Below are 9210 nucleotides of genomic sequence, written 5' to 3'. Positions count from 1 at the left end.
CCTCATTTGTATGCATAGCCTACACGAAATTACTATTAGCATCTTCGAAACTTTTGGTCTAGTTCATCCGCTTGCATTTCGAAACAGACCATCACGACAAGACTCTAACCCACCACATCCAAGGTTTCAGTTGATCATATCGAAGAATATCATGTCCATTCGTGTTACCACCCGCAGATTGCGCCACTGCCTCATCAATAATTGTTACGTCATCATCATCACTAGCTTCCGGCTCTTTACTATACATAACGTGCTGTTCACCGTATCGATAGCACCAACGAATATCCGTGAAAGGGTTGTAATCTCGGTGAAATAGTGTGCGACACATTTTTCCACAATTCGAATGCATGTCGGTTCATACTAAGACCATGTTACGGTCAAATATGTGTGTTTTTCTGTCTCCAAGTCAGCTACCCCCACATTGAATGTACAGAGTCGGTGTCAAATTTCTACAGCTACGTAAAGGAATTTTTAGGGTTACCCAGAATGACGATTTTTTCAATATATTTGAGAAATGACATAACGCACCTTTAGGGCTGTGCAATCTGTTCCATCATTATACGCTTGTAAGTCGCCCCGAGCATTCGTGTGTCAACGAGTATGCAGTAATCATTTTCTTCGCTACCTGAAATGGAACGATTTAGCTTCAAACTCAACGCATTAGCATAGCGAATTTAAGTATAGACGATAAATAATATACAGTATAGCTCTACCTAATTAATTCATAATATTGTAACCACAGCGAGATTCGAGTAATAAGCGGGGCTAGATAGTCTACCCTAAACAGAGAACTTGCATATACATTCGAATTTATGCGACTTCGGCTATATTGCCGGTTAACATTATAGCCGCGCACAGGACTGATTATTACGTTATAGCTATTTAAATGGTACGATATAGGAGAAATCTCGGTACGCTGGCGATTTTTTCATAATAGTTGAGAAATGATATAACGCACCTTTAGGGCTGTGCAATTTGCTCCATCATCATACGCTTGTAACTCGCCCCGGGCTTGAATGTGTCCGCGAATATATGCCGTGATCATTTTCTTCGCTACATGAAATGAGACGATGTAGCTTCAAACTCAACGCATTAGCATGCTAAATTTAAAAAAATAGGTCGTAAATAATATAGCGAAGCTCTACTTAATTAAATCTTAATATTGTAATAGCACAAATTATGACGTAACGTGATCTAGGTATTACTATAGATGTAATATATGATTATTCAGCATTCGAAATGATAAAGCTTCAGCCATGAAACTCTGGTGATTTTTTCAATATAATTGAGAAATGATATAACGCACCCTTAGGACTGTGCCATCTGCTCCATCATTATACGCTTGTAAGTCGTCCTGGGCTTGCGTGTGTCAACGAGTATGCAGTAATCATTTTCTTCGCTACCTGAAATGGAGCGATTTAGCTTCAAACTCAACGCATTAGCATACCGAATTTAAATATAGACGATAAGTAATATACAGTATAGCTCCACTCAATTAATTCACAATATTGTAACCACCGCGAGATTCGAGTAATAAGCGAGGCTAGAGAGTCTACCCTTAACGGAGAACTTGCATATACATTCGAATTTATGCGACTTCGGCAATATTGCCGGTTAATATTATATCTGCGCACAGAACTAATTATTACGTTATTAGCTATTGGAGAAATCTCAACGTAATTCAATCTGCGTGCACAATCCACGTAAGCTAATACCGCATCGAGAAATTATAGCTAAATTTAGTTTAAATCGATACAAAAATACATGGATCCTACCTTACCTGTGATGCCTGCCTCGTTCGCTGTGCACATGACAATACTTGGAACAGAAATGTGAAGTTTTCAGAATGCGAATTACTTTACGTCGGAAGTAAACATTCTAATTCGTATCGCCAACGCAACTTTATTTATAATGTTCTAATTCGCATTATCGATGTGGCCCGACTTCTTGGAATCGTAATCAACTATATTCGTGGCACATTTACACGCGTCAATTTCTTGGAATAGTATTCGGCAACATGCGCGGCCCCAGCAATAATCGCGCAGACCTTAATGTTTTTGAGCTGCATAGCAATGAAATCTTTTGACTGCAAGCGCGAGTTCACAACTGACAAATATGTTAGATCGCACGAAATAATAGTCCCGAGTTGCGTAAAGTTAATGTTCTCCGCGTAGCTGAGATCGAGGTTTTTCAAGATTTCATCATCACACATCTAATGATGGAACACCTTTGAAACTATCGCAGTCGAATACCGACTTTTACGCATATCTGCTTTTCGTGAACACAGCATATACCCATACATAGTCAATTTTAATAACAGAATTAGTGTGCGAAACATCAAATTCTCATCTTGAACGTTGGTACGCAGTTGTAGGACATAATAAGAATGAACCATACCAAATTTCGTCACACATTTTATGATGTAACACCTTTAAAACCAACGCAGTTCTATACAGACTTTTGGCTAAGTCTGTTTTCCGTAGCGTAGCACGTACCTATGCATAGTCAACTTTAATAACGGAATTACCATGTTAATAATCGACTCCCAACCTTGAAACTCGCTACACCGTTGTAAGACATTATGACAATGCACCATGTCAAATTTTGTTACGCATTTCATGATTGAACAACTTTAAAACTAATCCAGTTCCATGCCGACTTTTGCGGGGGCGTAGCACGTACCTATGCATACTCAACTTTAATAACGGAATTACCGAGCTTAACATTGAATGCGCAACTTGAAGATCGGTTCACAGGTGTAGGACATTATGACAATGGAACATACCACTGCGCTAACTTTCAGAATTGTTAAGTATAGTACTCGCACTTTGTGAGAATACCCAAGTAGGGTTTTTGCCTACATGCACCAAATACTCTCAAGTCCTTATGATATTGGAGTACATCAACTTCATGATAGCTAGAGTATTGAACAGAAATGGACCTAGAGTACTAACGTTTTACTTACTCGGAAATGACTACTTCTACCTTATTTTAAAGGATACCTCGTTCGAAGCGAAATTTATGTGGTTTTGGATAATATCCAAGATGTAGGCTCACTTTGAAGGGTACTTCCTAAAACTCAAATATTGCGCAAAAAGTACAATTAGGGATCTAAAAGTAACTAATATAGATGGTTATTTCCGTAGATGACTTACCCTCTACTCAAGAGGTTTTTCAGGTGGAACTACCTACTTTTAGGACTGTGTATGTCAAAGTAGTTTGAGCTTACGTTTATATCACCTTGACAAGTGACATTATCAGACATGAAAATGATATTATCACGTAATACCAGAAGTTAACACACGTCAATGTGTTTCGGAATTCACGAGAAATTGCTTACTAAGAGAAGTATATTCTTGTGTACACAATAGCGGAGAGAATATTTAAAATGTAGTAAGCAGGCCGATGGGTATTCATTGAGTTGTATAAGCATAAAAAACATTCCCGCGCGCGCGCGTCTTAGGATTAGGTGGTAGGGTTAGGCAGGGTTTAGGGGCGCGCGGGAATGTTTTTTATGCTTATACAACTCAATGAATACCCATCGGCCTGCTTACTACATTTTAAATATTCTCTCCGCTATTGTGTACACAAGAATATACTTCTCTTAGTAAGCAATTTCTCGTGAATTCCGAAACACATTGACGTGTGTTAACTTCTGGTATTACGTGATAATATCATTTTCATGTCTGATAATGTCACTTGTCAAGGTGATATAAACGTAAGCTCAAACTACTTTGACATACACAGTCCTAAAAGTAGGTAGTTCCACCTGAAAAACCTCTTGAGTAGAGGGTAAGTCATCTACGGAAATAACCATCTATATTAGTTACTTTTAGATCCCTAATTGTACTTTTTGCGCAATATTTGAGTTTTAGGAAGTACCCTTCAAAGTGAGCCTACATCTTGGATATTATCCAAAACCACATAAATTTCGCTTCGAACGAGGTATCCTTTAAAATAAGGTAGAAGTAGTCATTTCCGAGTAAGTAAAACGTTAGTACTCTAGGTCCATTTCTGTTCAATACTCTAGCTATCATGAAGTTGATGTACTCCAATATCATAAGGACTTGAGAGTATTTGGTGCATGTAGGCAAAAACCCTACTTGGGTATTCTCACAAAGTGCGAGTACTATACTTAACAATTCTGAAAGTTAGCGCAGTGGTATGTTCCATTGTCATAATGTCCTACACCTGTGAACCGATCTTCAAGTTGCGCATTCAATGTTAAGCTCGGTAATTCCGTTATTAAAGTTGAGTATGCATAGGTACGTGCTACGCCCCCGCAAAAGTCGGCATGGAACTGGATTAGTTTTAAAGTTGTTCAATCATGAAATGCGTAACAAAATTTGACATGGTGCATTGTCATAATGTCTTACAACGGTGTAGCGAGTTTCAAGGTTGGGAGTCGATTATTAACATGGTAATTCCGTTATTAAAGTTGACTATGCATAGGTACGTGCTACGCTACGGAAAACAGACTTAGCCAAAAGTCTGTATAGAACTGCGTTGGTTTTAAAGGTGTTACATCATAAAATGTGTGACGAAATTTGGTATGGTTCATTCTTATTATGTCCTACAACTGCGTACCAACGTTCAAGGTGAGAATTTGATGTTTCGCACACTAATTCTGTTATTAAAATTGACTATGTATGGGTATATGCTGTGTTCACGAAAAGCAGATATGCGTAAAAGTCGGTATTCGACTGCGATAGTTTCAAAGGTGTTCCATCATTAGATGTGTGATGATGAAATCTTGAAAAACCTCGATCTCAGCTACGCGGAGAACATTAACTTTACGCAACTCGGGACTATTATTTCGTGCGATCTAACATATTTGTCAGTTGTGAACTCGCGCTTGCAGTCAAAAGATTTCATTGCTATGCAGCTCAAAAACATTAAGGTCTGCGCGATTATTGCTGGGGCCGCGCATGTTGCCGAATACTATTCCAAGAAATTGACGCGTGTAAATGTGCCACGAATATAGTTGATTACGATTCCAAGAAGTCGGGCCACATCGATAATGCGAATTAGAACATTATAAATAAAGTTGCGTTGGCGATACGAATTAGAATGTTTACTTCCGACGTAAAGTAATTCGCATTCTGAAAACTTCACATTTCTGTTCCAAGTATTGTCATGTGCACAGCGAACGAGGCAGGCATCACAGGTAAGGTAGGATCCATGTATTTTTGTATCGATTTAAACTAAATTTAGCTATAATTTCTCGATGCGGTATTAGCTTACGTGGATTGTGCACGCAGATTGAATTACGTTGAGATTTCTCCAATAGCTAATAACGTAATAATTAGTTCTGTGCGCAGATATAATATTAACCGGCAATATTGCCGAAGTCGCATAAATTCGAATGTATATGCAAGTTCTCCGTTAAGGGTAGACTCTCTAGCCTCGCTTATTACTCGAATCTCGCGGTGGTTACAATATTGTGAATTAATTGAGTGGAGCTATACTGCATATTACTTATCGTCTATATTTAAATTCGGTATGCTAATGCGTTGAGTTTGAAGCTAAATCGCTCCATTTCAGGTAGCGAAGAAAATGATTACTGCATACTCGTTGACACACGCAAGCCCAGGACGACTTACAAGCGTATAATGATGGAGCAGATGGCACAGTCCTAAGGGTGCGTTATATCATTTCTCAATTATATTGAAAAAATCACCAGAGTTTCATGGCTGAAGCTTTATCATTTCGAATGCTGAATAATCATATATTACATCTATAGTAATACCTAGATCACGTTACGTCATAATTTGTGCTATTACAATATTAAGATTTAATTAAGTAGAGCTTCGCTATATTATTTACGACCTATTTTTTTAAATTTAGCATGCTAATGCGTTGAGTTTGAAGCTACATCGTCTCATTTCATGTAGCGAAGAAAATGATCACGGCATATATTCGCGGACACATTCAAGCCCGGGGCGAGTTACAAGCGTATGATGATGGAGCAAATTGCACAGCCCTAAAGGTGCGTTATATCATTTCTCAACTATTATGAAAAAATCGCCAGCGTACCGAGATTTCTCCTATATCGTACCATTTAAATAGCTATAACGTAATAATCAGTCCTGTGCGCGGCTATAATGTTAACCGGCAATATAGCCGAAGTCGCATAAATTCGAATGTATATGCAAGTTCTCTGTTTAGGGTAGACTATCTAGCCCCGCTTATTACTCGAATCTCGCTGTGGTTACAATATTATGAATTAATTAGGTAGAGCTATACTGTATATTATTTATCGTCTATACTTAAATTCGCTATGCTAATGCGTTGAGTTTGAAGCTAAATCGTTCCATTTCAGGTAGCGAAGAAAATGATTACTGCATACTCGTTGACACACGAATGCTCGGGGCGACTTACAAGCGTATAATGATGGAACAGATTGCACAGCCCTAAAGGTGCGTTATGTCATTTCTCAAATATATTGAAAAAATCGTCATTCTGGGTAACCCTAAAAATTCCCTTACGTAGCTGTAGAAATTTGACACCGACTCTGTACATTCAATGTGGGGGTAGCTGACTTGGAGACAGAAAAACACACATATTTGACCGTAACATGGTCTTAGTATGAACCGACATGCATTCGAATTGTGGAAAAATGTGTCGCACACTATTTCACCGAGATTACAACCCTTTCACGGATATTCGTTGGTGCTATCGATACGGTGAACAGCACGTTATGTATAGTAAAGAGCCGGAAGCTAGTGATGATGATGACGTAACAATTATTGATGAGGCAGTGGCGCAATCTGCGGGTGGTAACACGAATGGACATGATATTCTTCGATATGATCAACTGAAACCTTGGATGTGGTGGGTTAGAGTCTTGTCGTGATGGTCTGTTTCGAAATGCAAGCGGATGAACTAGACCAAAAGTTTCGAAGATGCTAATAGTAATTTCGTGTAGGCTATGCATACAAATGAGGAAAGTTACATCAACGCGTGTTAACTATCGAGTTATCGAATGATTTTTTCCTTACATCAAAACAACTAGAATGTGTAACTACATTAAAAAAACGTATCTAAATGAGCTCCAGGGCATTGTGATTATGCAGCATACCAAATTTCATCACACATTGCATGATGGAACAACTTTAAAACTAACGCAGTTCTATAGCAACTTTTGTCTAAATCTGTCACTTTTTACGTGGAGGGAGTACATAGCGAAGTACTTGTACATTTTGGAGCACTCAATTATAGGTTTGGCCTGTTTGCGCTATACTTAATGAATCACTCCTGTGTCACACACTTTAGTATTAGGTCCATATACGCAATAAGCTACTTTAGTAATCTGATGGTTTGGGATAAAATGTAATTTTTCGTGCTTTTTTATTTTTTAATAAAATCAGTATTCATTTTACAGAAACGTCGTGTAAAGGTAAAGTACTTGTACATTTCGGAGTACTCAAGTATAAGTTCTGGTTAGCTAAATTTCGATGTCATAGAAATACCACAAACTGTGCTACTTGCACTTCTTCAGAGTACTCAATTAGGTTTTTAGCTATATGCAACAAATACTTTCGGGTGTTTTTGATATTGGACTGCTCCAACTCCATGATAATTATAGTATTAAGCAGAAATGAACCTACAATACGAACGTTTTACTTACTCGGAAATGACTACTTTTACGTTAATTTATAAAACTCAAGTAAAGCTCACGAAATCCATAGTGTAAACGTCTCTAATGCGCTGAAAAAGGCAGAAAAAGTACTCAATACGCTAAATTTGAATCTAAAAATATTAATTCTCGTAAAACGTAGTGGGTGTGGGATTCGAACCTATGTGAACACTTGTTCATTGGAACTTAAGTCCAATGCCAAAAAGCTAAACTTTACAAAATTTCTGGAGTACTGACTTTTTTAGGTAAATTCTGTTACGCGCTTAGTTACTAACTCTGAAAGCCAGCAAAATTTTAGCTTTACGCAACTCGGGACTATTATTTCGAGCGATCTGACTTATTTTCCACTTGCGAACTCGTCCTTGCATTCATTAGGTGATGATCTATTATGCTTGCTAATTGAAATAATCAATCATAGTGTAATGCTTATGCGAGTTTTAGTCATATTCAAGCGTGTTTACATTTCTACTGAATTTCTACACTGAATCTTATAAAGTAGATAGACGAGGAACACTATTAACATAAGGTAAGCGAAAAGTACGTAAATTTTGATGTCATACAAACACCACAAACTGTGCTACTTGTACTTCTTCCGAGTACTCAATTAGGTTTTTAGCTGCATGCAACAAATTCTTTCAAGTGTTTATGATATTGGACTGCTTCAACACCACGATAATTATTGCATTAAGCAGAAATGGACCTAAAATACTAACGTTTTACTTACTCGGAAATGGCTACTTCTACCTTAATTTAAAAAACTCAAGCAAAGCTTACGAGCTTCATAGTGTAAACGTCTCTAATGCGCTGAAAAAGTACTCAATATGCTCTATTTGAATCTAAAAATGTTAATTCTCGTAAAACGTACTGGGTGTGGGATTCGAACCTACGTGAACACTTGTTCATTGGAACTTAAGTCCATCACCAAAAAGCTCTAATTTACAAAATTTTCGGAGTACCGACTTTTTTAGGTGAATTCTGTTATGCGCTTTGTTACCAAGTCTGAAAGCAAGCAAAATTTGTGGTATTTGATCAACATGGAAATATTGGAACTTTGCGTTTAGGTGATATTGGAAACATGAGTTACTTAAGAAAATTTCGACTCATAGGTGTGGGTAATTTAAAATACGTACGTATTAAAATCATTAATGCATCGGTCACAATTCTGCTCCATTCGAACCTACGTGAACACTTGTTCATTGGAACTTAAGTCCATCACCAAAAAGCTCTAATTTACAAAAATTTCGGAGTACCGACTTATTTAGGTGAAATCTGTTATGCGCTTTGTTACTAAGTCTGAAAGCAAGCAAAGTTTGTGGTATTTGATCAACATGGAAATTTTGGAGCTTTGCGTTTAGGTGATATTGAAAACATGAGTTACTTAAGAACATCTCGACTCATAGGTGTGGGTAATTTAAAATACAGAGTATTAAAATCATTAATGTATCGGTCACAATTCTGCTCCAATACAACTACAAGTAGAGATTTCAAAGTAAGCTACTGGTTATATTTCTACTATATTCGCTCCGAACATTATAGCAGCACCCGACACAGCTTACATTATTACGTTATAA

At 37.5% G+C, this 9210-nt stretch overlaps 2 long non-coding RNA genes across 6 annotated transcripts; one reads left to right on the top strand and one right to left on the bottom strand.

The window, feature by feature from the left end:
- Positions 1-473: 473 nt before the first annotated feature.
- LOC145452163 (uncharacterized) lies at positions 474-2314 on the bottom strand. 3 transcript variants are annotated; one of them, XR_013919219.1, is made up of 4 exons: positions 1776-2314; positions 1307-1403; positions 959-1100; positions 474-625 (listed from the first exon to the last, which is right to left on the bottom strand). It is a non-coding gene; the product is annotated as an uncharacterized LOC145452163 (long non-coding RNA). The 3 variants fall into 3 exon arrangements; XR_013919218.1 differs by having other exon boundaries at positions 1781-2312; XR_013919217.1 differs by lacking the exon at positions 1776-2314 and having other exon boundaries at positions 1307-1769.
- Positions 2315-4625: 2311 nt separating this feature from the next.
- LOC145452165 (uncharacterized) lies at positions 4626-8409 on the top strand. Of its 3 annotated transcripts, none has more exons than XR_013919222.1 (4): positions 4626-5172; positions 5545-5641; positions 5848-5989; positions 6323-8409. It is a non-coding gene; the product is annotated as an uncharacterized LOC145452165 (long non-coding RNA). The 3 variants fall into 3 exon arrangements; XR_013919221.1 differs by having other exon boundaries at positions 4628-5167; XR_013919220.1 differs by lacking the exon at positions 4626-5172 and having other exon boundaries at positions 5179-5641.
- Positions 8410-9210: the final 801 nt, after the last annotated feature.

Source organism: Botryllus schlosseri, chromosome 12 (assembly GCF_051294905.1).
Source record: "Botryllus schlosseri isolate E-star chromosome 12, Bs_hap1, whole genome shotgun sequence".
Classification (NCBI taxonomy): Eukaryota; Metazoa; Chordata; class Ascidiacea; order Stolidobranchia; family Styelidae; genus Botryllus; species Botryllus schlosseri.
Note: the sequence above shows the minus strand (reverse complement) of the source record. Positions and strands in the feature narration are given on the sequence as shown.